This window comes from Lolium perenne, chromosome 7 (assembly GCF_019359855.2).
Source record: "Lolium perenne isolate Kyuss_39 chromosome 7, Kyuss_2.0, whole genome shotgun sequence".
In the NCBI taxonomy this organism is placed as follows: domain Eukaryota; kingdom Viridiplantae; phylum Streptophyta; class Magnoliopsida; order Poales; family Poaceae; genus Lolium; species Lolium perenne.
The window spans coordinates 16,245,331-16,263,851 of record NC_067250.2 but is presented as its reverse complement, the minus strand read 5'-3'; the positions used below and the strand labels follow the sequence as shown (position 1 = coordinate 16,263,851).

Sequence of the window (18,521 nt, the reverse complement as noted above, 5' to 3'; positions counted from 1 at the left end):
CGAGCCCTCCCACGAGCCAGCCGGGAGAGCCATCGCCGAAGAGGAGGAAGAGGAAGAAGACCAAGAAAGTGCGAAGGGCGACGAGGAACCACCCGACGGCGGCGAGCACGGCGGCGGAAGACGTACCGTGGAAACGCGGGGACCCGTGGCGCCGGATCGAGGCGGAGAAAGCTGCGGCCCGGCGGAGGAGCTTGGCCGCGGTTGTTCGCCGGAGTCCGCCAGGGGGCCGCTTGTGAGATCGCCTGGGCGCGAGGAAGATCGCTCGGGCAGAAGAGAAGAGCGGAGCGTGGGCGCGAGGAAGAAGACGCAGTGAAACGCCTCAGCACCGCCCCGCCGGCTTTTATAGGCGCCTGCCACGCGTGGGACGTGGCCAAGTGGGGGACGTGGCCCACGACGCGGGATTCACTGCGCCATAACTCCCCCCACGACCGCTACGGTTACTAGAAACGGCCACACCACGTCGCCCACTACCGCATAAAATCCGGAAGAAACGGTGATGTGACCAGACACAACGGCCACAGCAGTAACCGTCAGAGCCGTCAAGTCGGGCGCAGGACCCAAGGCGGCGGAGACCCCGGCGCGCCCAAGCCGCAGCCGGACGTCCCTCTCCAACTCGGCTCAAACTCTCCGAGAAAGGCGGAGAAGCCTCCAGCACTTGAGAAATGTAAAAACCTGCATAACAAAGCAGCGTCCGGCTCGAGAGCAGCCGGATGGGGCAAGCCGAATGGGGGCGCAGCCGGCTGAACGAAAATTCTCAGCCGGCCCCTCGAGTGCTTGTCAAATACAATCTGTGGGATCAGACTAACGGTCAGGAAAACCTGCCCAGGTCCTTCTTTGTGCAGGACCTTGCCAGCTTCGGGGGCTAATGTCGGGGGGAAGACCCCGGGTAGGGCAAAGGACTGAGAACGGCTGGCTCAAGGCCGGCTGGCCCGCGGCAAAGGCCGGCTGAGGAGCAGCCGGCTGGAGCCGTGGCCGGCCGCCTTGGGAGCCGGCTGGTTCAAAGTCCATGCTTGTCTGGCCATAGCCGACTGCGCTATGGCTGGGCCGGCTTCAACTTGTCATATCCGGCTTCGTCCGTCTCTCCCCTGACCGGCTTCGAGCTGGTGAGCCTTGCAGGAGAAGGAACTGGAAAGGTGATCCGGCTGCCGCAGTCCACGATGACCTCATCTCCGTAAAGTACGGGGCACTGTGGAGCAACAGCGCCTCTGCCGGACACGCCCTCATGCTGACGCCGCGCCGTACGGCTACAGGCCATCGATGGGACACGGACACTTCCTCTCCATGCCGCTGACTTCGACAGGGGACGAGACAGGGCCTCAACGCCTCACCTGGACATCGGCGCCTCGGGAAGCAGCGGGAAGCCGGAGCCGGCCATACCGGCCCCCACGTCATAGGGACCTCTTTGTACATAGCCAGCGCCTATATAAGCTGGGCAACCCCTCTCGTGCAGGGGGACGATCGATCCTTTCATTCATTCTACTCTTAGAGCTGCCCTGTGAGAGAGACCTTCGTCTACCTTAGCCTCATAGGCCAGCCGGATACAGCTCAAGGAGCACCATTGTACTGTGATACCACTTATACACTCGCAGCAGGAGTAGAGGTGTTACCTCCACAGGAGGGCCTCGAACCTGGGTACGACCTCGTGTGCTCTTACCCATACCCGCATCCGGATCCGCCGTAGAACATATTAGGAACCACCCTCATAAGCCAACCTATGGCATATGCCGTACCACTACCACGACATGCGCGGCCTTGGCCAAGGCGACAGCGTCGTGGATGAGCTGCTTCTCGGTGGCGATGACCAGTGTCTGGGCCATCTTGGAGCTCTGCGTGGCGCACTCCATGGAGCGGCGATAGTCGCCGGCTACGGTGATGACCCCTTTTGGGCCCGACAGCTTCATCTTCAGGTACCCGTAATGGGGCACCGCCATGAACTTGGTCAGGGCTGGCCGGCCCAGGAGCGCATGGTAGGGGCTGACGAGGTCCACCACCTCGAACTCGATCTTCTCGGTGCGGAAGTGGTCCGGCTTCCTGAACATTACCTCCAGCGTGATCCGGCCGATCGGCTGGCAGCAGTGCCCTGGCACGATGCCATGGAAGACGGTAGGGGTGGGGTGCAACTCGGCCTCCTGAATGCCCAGCTTGCGGGCAGTGTCGCGGTAGAGAATGTTGATGCTGCTGCCCCCGTCGATGAGAACGCGCGAAAAGCGCACGCTGCGTTGGCTCGTCCCAATGGTTGGGTCGAGGACCAGGGCATAGCTTCCCGGCTTTGGCAGGACAGCCGGTGTGTCGCGGCGATCGAAGGTGATGGCCTGCTCTGACTAGTTTAGGTACTGCGGGACCGGCGGTATGACCGCGTTTACCTCGAGGGAACGGCGCTGCTGGCTCGTTTTGTCCTCGGGCTCGGAGGTGAAGATGATGTAGGCGGCGTCCTCAGCGAGGTACCGCCCCTATTGGACCATGTTGGCCTCGTGCTGCTGCTGCTCGGGGTTGCTGTCCTTGGCGCCGGCTTGGCCACCCGGCCCGCCGGCTGGCGGGGGCGGGGGCGGCGGTGGCAGCGGCTCACCGCTGTTCAGCCGCTTGGTGAAGTGGCATTCGCGGGTAGTGTGGTTGGACGGGTTCTTGCCGCTGTGGTACTTGCACGGCGTGTCGAGCATCTGCTCGAACATGAACTTGGGCCTCCAGGGCCGGTCTTGCTTCTGGCGCCGGCTTCCTCCAGCCGACGCATTGTCCGCCATGGCTGTGCCTCTTGCCGCGGTAGTTGTCGCGGCGGCTGCCTTGCGTGGCTCCTTCGGCCGGCTTGTGCTCGGCCGGCTTGGCTTGATCGCGCCGAGGCGCGGCTGGCGAGTTGTTGACTACGCCCTGGCCGGCTTTCTCAGCCAACGCGTATTTGTCCGCGATGGCCATCAGGGCCGCCATGGTCTTGGGGTCGCTGCGGCGCAGCTTGTGCCACAGCATCGTGTTGGGCCGGCAACCGGCCATGAAGAAGCCGATGGCCTGGATCTCGTGCACACCCTCGCAGGAGTTGCGCATCTCACACCAGCGCGTCAGGTACGCGCGATCCGTCTCGTCCGGCTCCTGCTTGCACATTTCCAGCTGGCGGGGGCGACCCGGCCGGCGATAGGTGCCGGTGAAGTTGCTGATGAAGGCGTCCTCGAAGTCCAGCCAGCCGTTGATGCTGCCGGCTGGAAGGTTGTTGAGCCAGGTGCGGGCGGAGCCGAGCAACATGAGGGGTGAGTAGCGTACTGCCCAGCGCTTGTTGCCCTTGGCGATGCCGACTGCCGTGGAGTAATCCAGCAACCAGTCCTCCGGCTTGGCGGAGCCGTCGTACTTGGGCGTATCGCGGGGGAGTTGAAAACCGTCGACCATGGGCTCGCCCAGGATGCGCGGGCCGAAACATTTCGGGCCGGCTGGCCCTTCTTCCTCCGCGATGCGGGATTCCATGAGCCGGTCGAGGCGGTTTCTGGCGTCAACCGGCTCGACGCGCGGGCCCAGCCGGGAGTGGGCCGGCTGGCGAGCGCCGCTTGCTTCGGGAGCCGGCTGAGGTGGCCATCTTGGCGCCGGTTGCTCGGAGTTGTACTCCTGGCTGCCGCTTGGTGGCGGGCGGCTGTAGCCGCTTCTGCCGCTTCTCAGCCGGCTCTGCCGGCTTGGGCTGTCGCGGGTGGCCTGGGAGTCCCGGCGCCGGCTTGGCGCGGGTGAGGATGACTCCGCCGTGTCCCTAGGGCCGCCTCCGTTGCGACCGGCTGCAACATGAACGTTGCCGGCGTACCTTGGGTTTTTCTGCTGCTCGGAGGCGATGTGGAGCAACTTCGTTACCCGCCTCGTTTCGCAGCGTAGCTCTTCGCCCTCCAGGCGGCTCAGCTCTTCTGCGGCAGCTTCCGCTGCGCGCATGTTCTTGTCGGGGGTGTTGTAGGCCGGCAGCTCCATGGAAGGAGCCGGCGAATCCGCGCCGTCGCGGTCGATCTCGGCGCCTAAGCCGCCTCCTCTGCGGCGGATCTGGCCGGCTCGGCTGGGGTAGTTACCAGCCGGAGTGAAACCGTGGGCGCGGTCGAACTCGCGCCTGGTGATTTCCAGCTGGCGCTTGGCGGCGGCCACTTCCTCCGCCTGTTTCAGGAGGAACTGGCGGTGTGCCTCGAGGTCTGCCTCGATGGTGGTGGGGTCTGCGCCGGCGGTGAGCGGAGTGCTCAGTTTGGCCCTGGCCTCCTCCAGGCGGGACGGTGGTGGCGGTGCCTTTGGGCCGGAGCCGGAGCCGCCGCCGTCGGCGTTGCGCTCCAGGTTCGGGCCGCGGACGCGCGTGGTCCGGGTGGTGTTCTCGTCACCGGTCGCCATAACCTCCTGCACGACGCAGGGGCTGGCGAGGGTGTTGCTGGCGCCGGCTCCTGGGGGAGGGCTTGCACAGCGCAGCACCTGCTGCGGGTAGCGCGGTGGCGCGATGGCTGCGACGTAGACGTCGTGCTGGCCGAAGGAGATGATGCTACCGCCAGCGGGGAAGGGCCTGTCGGCGAAGCAGCCAGCGTTGTCGCTGACGCAGTCGAGGGAGCCGAATCTCCAGATCAAGCCTGAAGCGACTCGCTCGCCGGTGGCAGTGGCGAGGCCCGTCCGGAATAAGACACCAGCCGGAGACGCTGAAGGCCCCACGGTGGGCGCCAAATGTCGTGGTATTGTCACGGCATATGCCATAGGGTGGCTAATGAGAGTGGTTCCTAGTATGGTCTACGGCAGGTTTCCGGATGCGGGTATGAGTACGAGCGGCACGGCGACGTACCAGGTTCGGGGCCCTCGTAGGGAGGTAACACCCCTACTCCTGCTCTAGAGTGTATAAGAGATATCACAGTACAATGGTGCTCCTGGAGCTGTAATCCGGCTGCGAGGGGAGGCTAGAGGTAGACGAAGGTCTCTCTCCCCGAGCGGTGCTAAGTATGAGAAATGTCTAAAATGATCGATCGTTCGTCCTCCCCCTCGCACGAGAGGGGTGGTGTGGCTTATATAGTGCCTGTTACATTTACAGAGAAGTCCCTACTGCTACTGGCCGGGCCCGCCGGCTCCGGCTTTCCCGCATCCTGACGAGGGGCGGCGTCACTGGTCATGGGCGTCACATCCGTCCCTCCGTCGGGGTCAGCGGGGACGGGACAGGCGAGCGACGTGCGGGAGGCGCCCGCTGTCTCCGCCGGCCGCCCAGCAGCGCGTGACGCAGGCCTCTGGCGTGGGGCACTATTGCTCCACAGTGCCCCTCGCCCTTACACTGCAGATGAGCTCAGCGTAGACTTTTTGAACCCGGATAGCCCTTCCTGAGCCTTCTCCTGCAAGGCTCACCAGCCAGGAGCCGATCAGGGAGAACGAAGCCAAGCCGGATATGGCTCGTAGAAGCCAGCCCGGCCATAGCGCAGCCGGCCATGACTGGACCAGCGCAGACCTAGGATCAGCCGGCTCGCAAGGCAGCCGGCCACGGCTCCAGCCGGCTGCTCCTCAGCCGGCCTTAGCCGCGGGCCAGCCGGCCTCAGCCAACTGTACCCAGTCTTTTGCCATACCCGGGGTCTTCCCCCCGACACCCACTTCCTATGGGTATGCATCTTGTACACAAATAGATTCACAAATAACAAAGTGACAAGCATAGGAAGATAAAAAAAAAGAGCAACTTCAAAACTTTCAGCATATAGAGATGTGTTTTAATAACATGAAAACTTCTACAGCCATATTTTCCTCTCTCATAATAATTTTTAGTAGCATCATGAATAAACTCAACAATATAACTATCACATAAAACACTCTTATCATGAGCCACATGAATAAAGTAATTATTACTCTCCACATAAGCATAGTCATTCTTATTAATTGTAGTGGGAGCAAATTCAATAAAATAGCTATCATTATTATTCTCATCACCATAATCATCAGATATAGGAGACATATTGTAATCATAATTAATTTTCTACTCAATATTAGGTGGACTGAAAATATCATATTCATCATTGCAATCATCATAGCAAATTTTCTCCTCTAAAGCGGGGGAAGTAAAAAGATCATGAAAACTAGCTTCCCCAAGATTAGACTTTTCCATATCATTAGCAATAATGGTGTTCAAAGAATTCATACTAATAACATTGCCATTAGCATGCAAATAAAGTTCCATAGGTTTGTTAATTTTCTCTTCGAACACTTCATGTCCTAACTCGAGATAAATACTATACATCTCTCTAATTTTGTTGTTGTTTTCCATTAAGCCTACTAGTGAAAATAAAAACAAGAAACATCAACATGGAAAGTGAGCATAGAATAAACTAAGCAACAAAAATAACAGCTATAATAGAAACTAATTTTTTTGTGTGTTTTTGATATGATAAAGCAAACAAAACAAAATAAAGTAAACTAAGCAAACTATAACAAACTAAAAAGGTTGGAGATGAGAGACTCCTTGCAGAAATCCTCTTTCTCCCCGGCAACGGCGCCAGAAAATCTTGATGGTGCTCCGGTGATGGCGCCAGACAATCTTGTTGGCAATTGTTGTGGAAGCGGTTGGGAAACCCCAAGAGGAAGGTGTGATGAGCACAGCAGCAAGTTTTCCCTCAGTACGAAACCAAGGTTTAATCGACCAGTAGGAGAAAGGCGTGACTTCTGAAGGTGTTGCTGGCTGACTAGTGGCAGGGCGCACTACCGGCGTCAGCAACAACGTGGAACCTGCACACAATACAACCAAAGTACTTTGCCCCAACTTGCAGTTAGGTTGTCAATCTTACCGGTTTGCTAAACACAAAGGATTAGACATATCGAGTGGAAAGAGATGTTTGCAGAAAGTAAACAGAACAGGATTGCAGTAGAATTTATCAGTAAAGGAAATTAGACCGGGGTCCACAGTTCACTAGAGGTGTCTCTCCATAAAGATAAATAGCATGTTGGGTGAACAAATTACAGTTGGGCAATTGATAGAATATCGACCAATACATGACAAGATGATTACTATGAGATTTGATATGGGCATTACAACATAATACATAGACCGTAATCCAACTACGTCTAGGACTAATAGTCCACCTTCAGGTTATCGTCCGAACCCCTTTCAGTATTAAGTTGCAAGCAATAGACTATCGCATTAAGCAATGTGTGTAAAATAAACAATAGAATTACCCTCGGATAAAACATTGTTGTTTTCTCCCTAATAGCAACAGCACATCTACAATCTTAGAAGTTAAATGTCACTCTCCCAGAAAACTAGAGGCATGAACCTACTATCGAGCATAAATACCCCCTCTTGGAGTCACAAGTGTCCACTTGGCCAGAGTTTCTACTAGCAACAGAGAGCATGCAACATCACAAATAACATATGACATGAATATATAATCAATCTCAACATAGTATACAATATTCATCGGATCCCAGCAAACGCAACATATAGGATTACATAAAGATGATCTTGATCATGTAGGGCAGCTCACAAGATCTATACATGAAGCACAAAGTGGAGAAGACAACCATCTAGCTACTGCTATGGACCCATAGTCCAGGGATGAACTACTCACGCATCACTTCGAAGGCGGGCATGGCGATGTAGATGCCTCCGGCGATGATTTCCCCTTCCGGCAGGGTGCCGGGAAGAGCTTCAGAACCCCCCAATATGGGTTCTGCGATGGCGGCCGCGATGGAACTTTTCGTGGATGGAGGCTCGGGTATCCAGTGTTTTCCCGAGAAGATGTATAAATAGGCGGAGGATTTAGGTCGGTGGGGTGCCTGGTGGGCCCAGACCACCCCTTGGCGCGGGCCCATGCCAGGCCGCCCCAAGGGCAGGTCCGGCCGCCCTGTGGGGCCTCTTCGACCCCCCTCTGGACTTCATCTTCGTTTCGGTAAAATATTGACTCCGGCTTTTGTTTCGTCCAATTCCGAGAATATTTCCTGTACAACTTTTCTGAAATACAAAAACAGCAGAAAACAGGGAACTGGCACTGTGGCATCTTGTTAATAGGTTAGTGCCGGAAATCATGTAAAAGTGCAACGAAGTGTAAGCAAAACATATATGAATTGGTGTAAAATAAGCATGGAGCATCAAAAATTATAGATACGTTTGAGACGTATCACACGGCCACACCAGGGGCCACACGGATTTCGTGTGCCATATTAAATGCACACGGTTATCAGTAAAAATAGCATGATTACAGCGGCAGCGTCAATTTGACTACACAGGGGTCCATTAGTCAGTAACAGTGACCGTTGCCACTAACATTGGCGAGTTCCCATATACTCCCTGACAATGGCGCAGGCGATGCCGGACACCGTCGGCGATTTCTTGCTAAGTGTCGCTCGGTTGTTCCGGATGAGGCTTATGCCGGCAAAGGAGATGTTCGTGTCTAAGAAAGGCTGGGATATTTAATCCGGCGGGAAAGTTAATCTCGGATGGAGAACCTGCCGTGGCCCATCGGCTAAGGCCTCCGGACCACACCAGCTTCAGGGACTAATGTCGGGGGGATAAACCCCGGTAGGCTAACCTGGGCTATACTTAGCCGGCATAAGAAGTTTATATCGGATACATAAGGTTATGCCAGAGTACGGCATATTGGTCTCAGGAATATCGGGTAACCCAAAGTTCACCCATCCTGAATAACGATGAGAGATAGAAGTTTCCGATATAAGGGAACCTAGAAGGAAATCCGGCATAATAATCCGGGATACGAGTCAGCCCAAATCGGGATGCCAAGGGTATGTTGGTACAATGATCCGGCATAAGACTAATGGTCTACTGCAGGTCAAAGATCCGGTCGTCCGGTACGAGACCAAGATGATGTATACGGGATCAGCTTTATACGAAGCTCTGAGGCCAAAGCAAGGAGCTAACGATTAAACGGCCGTAGGCCGACCAAGAGGTGTCACCAAACAAGGGCCGCAGAGGGGAGCGTCACGGCCTGAGCCAAAGAAGCTTTATAAAGTAGGCTTAGGTAGGCATAGATTCCCTGAGGGTTCCTTCCTTTGTAAGCCACCTCTCCCCTATATAAGGAGAGGGGCACCTCCCTTGTGGAAAAGAGCTCGAGCCTTGGGTTATACCGTACACTCTTTCTTCTACCTCCTGTTATTCTACCTCTGGCCATTGGCTATGTGTAAACCTTGTAGCTCCTTGTTGAGATCATATACTGAGAGCATGCAGGAGTAGGGGCGTTACCTCCTCACGAGGGCCCTGAACCTGGGTAGATCGCCTTGTTCGTGTGAGTTTGTGTGAGTCTCGTCTCAATCCTCCCCTCCTCCGGTCCCCTCGGTACACATCGGACCCAACATAAGCCTACCCATGGCATCTGTTTGTTCACCACGACGACATAAGGCGAGACAAACTACTACGCTGCGCCCCGTCCCACTTAAGGGTAATGTGGTTGTACTGGCTAGGTCCGATTAGGTACTTAGTCACCAAAGTTTTTCGAAAACAATTTTCTCCACTTGCCTCCAGCAACTTTCTTCCCAAAAACCTTATTCCTTTTTATAAACTCACACTTGGGCAGGGCTACCCCGTTCCAAGGTTTTTCGAAACACTCCTTTTCTTGAAAACATTTTCACAAAACATCTTTTTCAAAGGGGGCTCCCAACCTATAGTCCCACTTTTCTTGAAAAGCGGCGACAAGAATGATAAGGTGATAAGCACCATATCACTAACAAGTGGTTGATTAGTTGGTATCAACGAGGGCTGCACCCTAAGGGTGGAATAATAAAGCTTCGAGTGGCAATAACCACTCACACAAATAATAAAAGATATGCAATTTAATAAAACATGTGATAATGCAAGAGTAAGATAATTAGGATGAGATATGCATCAAGAGGTGGCTTGCCTTGATCAGCAAAGTGTCCCTGGCCTTCTTCTTCAAATTCCCCAAAGTCACCCCCTCATTTGTTTCCGGCGGCGTTCGAATCCAGCGTGCAAATAAAAAGAAACAAGCAACACACCAACTCAACAAGCCATTCCAGAATAGCTCACACAAAAATTTGATAAATTACAGAGTGTAAAGATTTACTTTAAGAAGCTACTGGAAGTGGATTTACTAAATTAGTGTTTTTAAAACAATAGTTATGGATTTTATAAAACAAGAAATGACTTACGGACAATTTAAATGGCCTAAATCTTTCTGTGAGTCACAAAAATGCATGCATCACCTCTACTGGAAGTTATCATCATGAGGAACACACATACACAGGGATCACACACAAATAAATTTTTAAATAATTTAGAAGATTTAAACAACACAGAAACTAGGCCAATCCAATTCCTAAGCACACAAGCACCAGAGTACAATCAACCAGAGACAACCATACCAATGGATAGATACTACCAAATGTGATCTAACAAAACTGGTTTGGCATTTTTCTAAGCTGTAAAATAATTTACAAAAATCAGATACTGAGAAAGTACCCTGTTTCAGTAGTAAAATGCTCAGAAATAAACTAGCACTCACAAAAATATTTCCTCCTACCTAGATGTACCCTAGAATGATACCTAACAACAGCACTTGGATTTTCTTTAAAACAAGTTTTATTTTTCAAGACAAAAATCAGTGAATAGCTCACTGGACAAAATTCGTTTTGCTAAACAAACGAAATCCAGGAAGCTCCAGCATGAGGGACCTATGCAAAAATAAGCGTATTGGCTTCTATTGCACTACAAATTTGGTTTCAATCAAAAAGAAACTACACAAGTAACTCAAGGAATTAAATACTGAAACAACAACTTTCCAGGGTTTTATTTATCAGCACAAAATCATATGAGTAAAGCACAAGCATGAAATTTATGCGGTCAGGAATTTCATCAAGAGTACCCAGGATTTTGAATAGTGAATTTTGGGCACTCGAGGAATTTTTAAAATTTAAAAAGTTGGCGCAGTACTTACTGGGTAATTTAAACAAGAAAAGAGGAGAAAATGAGAGCGGGCCGAGTCCCTGGGCTCGCCAGATTCGGCCCAAACCCGTAGAGGCCGCGCGGGAGGCGTTTAATTCAAACGCGGGGCGGGCCATGCCACGCCAGTGAGCGGGTCCCGCGGAACTCCCGCGTGCACGCGTTGGATTGAGATCCAACGGTGCCCGGCGTTTCTCCTACCTAGCGACGCAAGGGTTTGGCGGGGGAAACCCTAGTTACGGGGAGGAGCAGAAGCTCACCTAGGGTAGCTCGGGGCTGGTCTGGAGTGGTCGGGGAAGATGCAGTGGGTCGGTGTAGTGCAGCCGTCGGCCCAGAACTTGCATGCAGCGTCCCCAGCACCGGCCCAGCCAGTGACACTTGCGGAGATGATGGGGAGCTCGCGGCGCCCTCAGCTAACCCTGGAGGATGAGAGGAGGCGCGTAAGAAGGGGAACTATGGGACGGGCTCGACCGCACAGAGAGGAAGAGATAAAGTGACGCGAGTCAATAGCAACCTCCACCGTCCCGAGATGGATGTCGACGAAGAGCACGAGCGTTGCAGAGAGAGGTAGGCTCTCTCCTCTTGGGGAAAGTTGGTGGAGCGAAGGGGGAGGGTGGTGGCGAAGGGGACTGGAAAGAGGAGGGTTGTGCCCTATTTATCCTCGCCGCGCGGTGCACGGTGCACCCAGTTCGGGCAAGGTGGAGGGAGAGGGCGGCAGCGTCCTACTGGGCGAGAGGGGCAGCGAGGCTGTGCCAGAAGCGTACGGTGAGGGTTTTGGAGTGTAGCAGTTGTCCTCAGTTGTAAGGGAATCGGAGGATAGGGTGAAGTCGCGCACGCGTGCAAGCTGCTCGACAAAAAGCCGTGGAGACGGCGCAGACGAGCGCGTGCATACCAGGGCATGAAAAGGGCTCTCCGCTCAGGTGCACATGCGTGGTACACGGCTGCCTCACTGCAACATGTCTAAGGGGGTAGGAAGAGTGTGTGGTGTTGATGGCGTGGCCGCGCCCACGATGGCGTGGACGACGGTCATTGGGGTCGCTTGGGCGTGTTAGAGGGAGAGAGGTGCTGGGGAGGTGTACGGGAGTGGGAGAGGCGACCAGAGATGCGGCTTCGATCACTGCATGGTCTCCAGAAACAGCGGGGCGAGTGGGGCATGTCTCTTTCCATTGCCTCGGTTTTCCAAGAAAAGAAAGAAAGAGAGAGGGCCTAGGGTTGGATAGGGAGAAGGATGCAGACCTGAGAGAGGGGTGCAAGGGCAGGGCTGCAGGGCATTGTCCCGTCTTTGGCTGGGAGTGAGGAGAGGGATGCGGCAAGGCATCTATTTTTGCATGGCTTCGGGTCAACCAGCCTCCTCTCTTCTTTGCCCTTCCTATCAGACTCAACATGCCAAGCACACACATGCCCAAGTGTTCGAGTAGGGCAGAGGAGAGGGAGTGAAGAAGTGAGAAAAATATGAGTGGAGAGGAAAGGAAGGAAAAAAAAAAGAAAGGAGACAAAAAGAATGTTGTTGAAGGGGACTTGCATCTTCACATGCAATAAAAAGATTTGAACAAATCTATTCAACCAACCAAGTTCAATAGAGGAGGTGTTTAGGAACATGTGGTTATTAAGATGTGTAAAAGAATTTTAAGTGATCCCAAGGGTTTGGGTTTGCATTAGAGTTATCCTTAAGAGAGGGAGAGAAGAAAGAAAGGGGTAAGGGTATGGTCTACTTGACCATTCCTTGATTTGGGCACACTTTCAGATTTTTGGCATGAGTAGTCTCCTTAGATTTGTGGCAAGACAAGAGCAATTATGAGGTGAGATCAATAGCACAAGGCTAAGGAAAATTCCAAAATAATATTTTGGTAAGAAAAGAGAAAGAGATGACAAAAACTAAATGAGTAGAAATGTGATCTCAGAAGATCCAAACCAAACACTAGGAGTATTTCTAGTCCTAGGGTTTAGTGAAAATTTAAGTTTCCACAAGACAATAAGGAGAAGAGTTAAACTACTCCAAGGGTTTTAGGGATTTGGGGTTGCTGCCAAGGTCAATTTTTTTTAAAAAAGGTTTGCACACACACAACATGGCAAGGCAAACAATCAGGCAAGTATTAAATAAAAACAAGATAGAAAAAATTTTGTTGGTAGAAATTTTTTTATTGGCCCTAAAATTTGAATTTCAACAATAAACCTAGGTGTAAAAAGTTGGGTTGTCACAGCAAGGAAGGAGGCAAGGGCCCGGGCGAGGGCGCAGGCACGGGCGGAGGCTCATCATCCGTTCACCGACGACGAGGAAGACCACAATGACCACTCGTCGGAGGGGGACTCAAGCTCGTCGGACGCGTCGACCGCCAGTACCTCTTCGGAGGAGGTGACGGAAGCGCGTCCGTGAGGATGACGAGGCGGCGCCTTCAGACAAGAAGTAGCTAGTTTAAAAAGTTGTATGTTTTCGCAGTTTGTATGTTTAATTTGTTTGAACTTGTTACACTAATTTTAAAATATCGATTCTACTTAGAAATGTGAGGACAACGGTTTATACTTAGAATGGCATGATCAAACACTCGTTGGAGATACTTCACATAGGCAGCCGTAGAAGCAATTTGGGAAAGGGTTAATGCAAACTTTAACCAAAGAACAACAACAACAACAACAACAACAACAACCAAGCCTTTCAGTCCAAAACAAGTTGGGGTAGGCTAGAGTTGAAACCCATAAGATCTCGAAGCCAAGTCATGGTTCTGGAACGTGGATAGCTAACTTCCACGCACCCCTGTCCATGGCTAAATCTTTGTCGATATTCCAAACCTTCAGGTCTCTCTTAACGGACTCCTCCCATGTCAAGTTTGGTCTACCACGACCCCTCTTAACATTCTTAGCACGCTTTATCCGTCCGCTATGCACTGGCGCTTCCGGAGGCCTCCGTTGGATATGTCCAAACCATCTGAGACGATGTTGGACCAGCTTCTCTTCAATCGGTGCTACCCCAACTCTCTCCCGTATATCGTCATTCCGTACCCGATCCTTTCTTGTGTGGCCACATATCCATCTCAACATGCGCATCTCTGCTACACTTAACTGTTGGATATGTCGTCTCTTCGTTGGCCAACACTCCGCGCCATACAACATCGCAGGTCGGATAGCTGTCCTATAAAACCTGCCTTTTAGCTTTTGTGGCACTCTCTTGTCACAGAGTACGCCAGAAGCTTGGCGCCACTTCATCCAACCAGCCTTGATTCGGTGGCCCACATCTTCATCGATATCGCCATCCTTCTGCAACATGGACCCCAAATATCGAAAAGTGTCTCTCTCCGGTACCACCTGCCCATCAAGGCTAACCTCTCCCTCCTCGTGCCTAGTAGAACTGAAACTGCACCTCATGTATTCAGTTTTAGTTCTACTAAGCCTAAAACCTTTCGATTCTAGAGTTCGCCTCCACAACTCTAACTTTCTATTAACCCCCGTTCGGCTATCATCGACTAGCACCACATCATCCGCAAAGAGCATACACCATGGGATATCTCCTTGTATATCCCTTGTGACCTCATCCATCACCAAATCAAAAAGGTAAGGGCTCAAAGCTGACCCTTGGTGTAGCCCTATTCTAATTGGAAAGTCATCAGTGTCGCCATCACTTGTTCGAACACTTGTCACAACATTATCATACATATCCTTGATGAGGGTAATGTACTTTATTGGGACTTTGTGTTTCTCCAAGGCCCACCACATGACATTCCGAGGTATCTTATCATAGGCCTTCTCCAAATCAATGAACACCATATGAAGGTCCTTCTTTTGCTCCCTGTATCTCTCCATCAGCTGTCGTACCAAGAAGATGGCTTCCATGGTAGACCTCCCAGGCATGAAACCAAATTGGTTTTTGGTCACGCTTGTCAACCTTCTTAAGCGGTACTCAATGACTCTCTCCCATAGCTTCATAGTATGGCTCATCAGCTTGATTCCACGGTAATTAGTACAACTTTGGACACCCCCCTTGTTCTTGAAGATTGGTACTAAAATACTCCGCCTCCATTCTTCGGGCATCTTGTTTGACTGAAAAATGAGGTTGAAAAGCTTAGTTAGCCATACTATCGCTATGTCTCCAAGGCCTCTCCACGCTTCGATGGGGATACCATCAAGACCCATCGCCTTGCCTCCCTTCATCCTCCTTAACGCCTCCTTAACCTCAGACTCCTGGATACGTCGCACAAAGCACATGCTAGTATCATCAAAGGAGTCGTCTAGCTCAATGGTAGAGCTCTCAACCTCTCCATTGTAAAGGTTGTCAAAGTACTCCCGCCATCTACGCTTGATCGCCTCATCCTTCACAAGAAGTTGATCCTCTCCGTCCTTGATGCATTTGACTTCGTTGACATCCCTCGTCTTCCTCTCCCTAAACTTGGCCATCTTATAGATGTCCCTTTCGCCTTCCTTCGTGTTTAAACGTTGGTAGAGGTCCTCATACGCCCGACCCCTTGCTTCACTCACCGCCCGCTTTGCAGCCTTCTTCGCCACCTTGTACTTCTCCATGTTAGCTGCACTCCTGTCCAGATATAGACATCTGAAACAGTCCTTCTTCTCCCTAATAACCTTCTGGACCTCATCGTTCCACCACCAGGTATCCTTAGCTTCCCTTCTACTTCCCTTAGTCACCCCAAACTCCTCTACAGCGACCTTCCGTAAGCAGGTCGCCATACTCGTCCACATCATGTTTGCATCGCCTCCTTCCTCCCAAGGGCCCTCCTTAATAACCCTCTCCCTGAAAGCCTGGGATGCCTCACCCTTGAGCTTCCACCACTTCGTTCTAGCGACTTTGGCGCGCTTACCCCGCTAGACACGGATCCTAAAGCGAAAGTCAGCAACCACCAGCTTATGTTGAGGGACAACACTCTCTCCAGGTATCGCCTTACAATCAATGCAGGCGCGTCTGTCTTCTCTTCTAGAGAGGACAAAATCAATCTGGCTAGAGTGTAGACCACTACTGAACGTCACTAGATGGGATTCTCTCTTCCTAAAGAGGGTGTTAGCTACGACCATGTCATAGGCTAGAGCGAAGCTCAGGACGTCTTCTCCTTCTTGGTTCCTGATGCCATAGCCAAAGCCCCCATGCACCCTTTCAAAACCTGTGTTAGATGTACCCACATGGCCATTGAGGTCTCCTCCTATGAAGACCTTCTCACCAATAGGTACCCTCCTAACCAAGTCCTCCAGGCCTTCCCAGAACTCCCTCTTGGTGATCTCATTGTGGCCTACTTGTGGGGCATACGCGCTGATAACATTGAGGACTAAGTCCCCAACAACCAGCTTGACAAGGATCATCCGGTCCCCTTGCCTCTTGACGTCCACAACTCCATCCCTGAGGCTCTTATTGACCAAGATGCCTACTCCATTTTTGTTTGAAGTTGTCCCCGTGTACCACAACTTGAAACCGGTATCCTCCACCTCCTTCGCCTTCTGTCCCTTCCATTTGGTCTCTTGGACACATAGGACATCAACACGCCTCCTCACCGCCGTATCAACTAACTCCCGTAACTTACCCGTCAGGGACCCTACGTTCCAGCTACCTAAGTGTATCCTCCTAGGCTCGGCTAACTTCCTTACCCTCCGCACTCGTCGAGTCAAATGCGGAGACCCTTGCTCATTTTTCACTACACCGGGGCGTCGGTGCAGCGCGCCACTAAGGATGCGGCGACCCGACCCTTGCTCACTTATCACCGTATCCAGATCAAGATACGGCGCGCCACCAAGGGGGTGACGGCCCGGCCCTTGCCCATTTGACACCACACCCGGGTTCCGATGTGGCGCGTCGCTAAGAGGGTTACGCCCCAACGAGGTTCCTTTGGGTTTCATCTCCATAAGAAGTATCTCCAAAATATCAATTCTACTTTAGAAATAGGTCGGGCCGCTGGGGTTGCCCCCCGACGCAAACGGACAATTTGCGCTTAGCAACCATTTCGGCGTCCGCGGGCCAATGCAAACGGATGCGCGCGAACAATTTAGGCGTCCGACATACGTCGTCCCGTTGGAGATGCCCTTATCTAATTTGCCAGGCTCCAAGATTTTATTTCTCCTCAGAGTATGATGGTAATCGGAACAGCACCCATGCTACGATGCATCTCCAGAATTGCTGTGCTCTGCTTTTATGTTGTGCTCTGCAGAACTAAGAACCAAATCTTTGGAGCAATATGTCTAGGGCCTCTCCTTGGTACGGCTGTCTGATCTTAAGATCTTCAGCGCAATCGCAATGGAGCAGTCAATGAAAATAGTAGCGGAGGCGTTTGCCAACCTACGGAAAGCGCACTGTGTGCTTTTCACCTCCTTCCTCGAGCTTGAGCCCCGTGCCTTCAACACAATAACGGAGTCACTTCCATGTCCAGCATATCCGATCGGCCCTTCGATTGCAAGGATGCCGCTCAAAGGCGGCGGCGGCGAGGAGCACCGTGACTGGCTGGACGCACAGGGTGGCTGTCGGCGTAGGTAAAAAAGGGGTGAAGGATATGCCGAGGGCAGCCGTTGGCGTAGCCTTGATGCCGTCACAGCACCGTCACAACCTAACTTTGGTGGGCCGCATGCACAGGCCTACGCCGACGCCCCGCGATGTGCCGAGAGCAGCCGTCGACGTAGCGTTTCCTACACTGAGGGCATCAGCACGCCGACCCCTTTTGGCGGGCTGGCCTAGTGGCCCATACGTCGACGGCCCTGACTTTTGGCCGTCGGCGTATGAGCAGGCCGTCGGCGTTTCGAGCCATTCCTGTAGTGTTATTCTCCAGCAAGCAAATACCTCAGTACCTCACACACTCAACCCACCCCTTCCACTCACAAGATGCCACGCTGAGTGATCCTGGGAGATCAAGATCGAACGAAGTCCATGGGAAAAAGAGGAAATAGAGATAAGATCTTGAATGGAAGCACCAGAGAAACAGAAGGACAAACATGTTTTGGCTGAAAACCTACTTGGAATTGAAGAAACTCAGCAGTCCCATGTATGTTCATGGACTTCCTGTAATTTAAAACATGAAATGTGTACTGTCTGATCAAGCTAGTAGGTTAGTGCTTATAGTATTTAGGTAAATGATACACAGAATGAACATTGAAAATGAAAAATGAGCTCTAAAACTTTCCTCTTAGGTTGTTGACGATAGAATGATACACCGCATAGAGAGAGAGAAAGTCTCCTTCCACCTTTTTCTAACTCAAAATCTGATGAGCACCGTACTCATGAAAAAGGAGCATGAGTGTGTTGGGGAACAACCCCACTATGCCTGTGTGAAAACTGTTGAAATATTAGGTCCATATGAAGTGGCCCAAATTAGATTTCAGATTTTGTTGGGGGGATGACCCCCGGTATGCCAAAGGCATGCCAAACTTGGCCAGTTTAGGCTGTTAAGGTACCGGTTTAAAGGTTATTCCGGATAACAAAGACAGGTTCATGGCTAAGTGAAATCATACCGGTATCCCAGGAAGGGTATACCGGAAAAGGCTAAGAAGGTACCGGAATACCGGTACAGGCTACACTGTAGCACGTCGGCAAGCTGGTCAAAGATTCTCTCAAGAGCTAGAGGACAAGGATGAGCGAAGCACTTCATCTTTAATCGAAGCTCTGAGGCCAAAGCAGAAGATGACGTAAAAGGTACCGGAGGAGGTCACCGTTCCTGATTAAAGGTCTACCGGCGTCACCTGCTGCCAA

General features: G+C 52.1%; 1 pseudogene; it reads left to right on the top strand.

Moving 5' to 3' along the window:
• Nucleotides 1–17,315, top strand: part of LOC127316222 (UDP-glycosyltransferase 87A2-like) — a 68,564-nt pseudogene extending 51,249 nt beyond the window's left edge.
• The last annotated feature ends 1,206 nt before the right edge of the window (nt 17,316–18,521 follow it).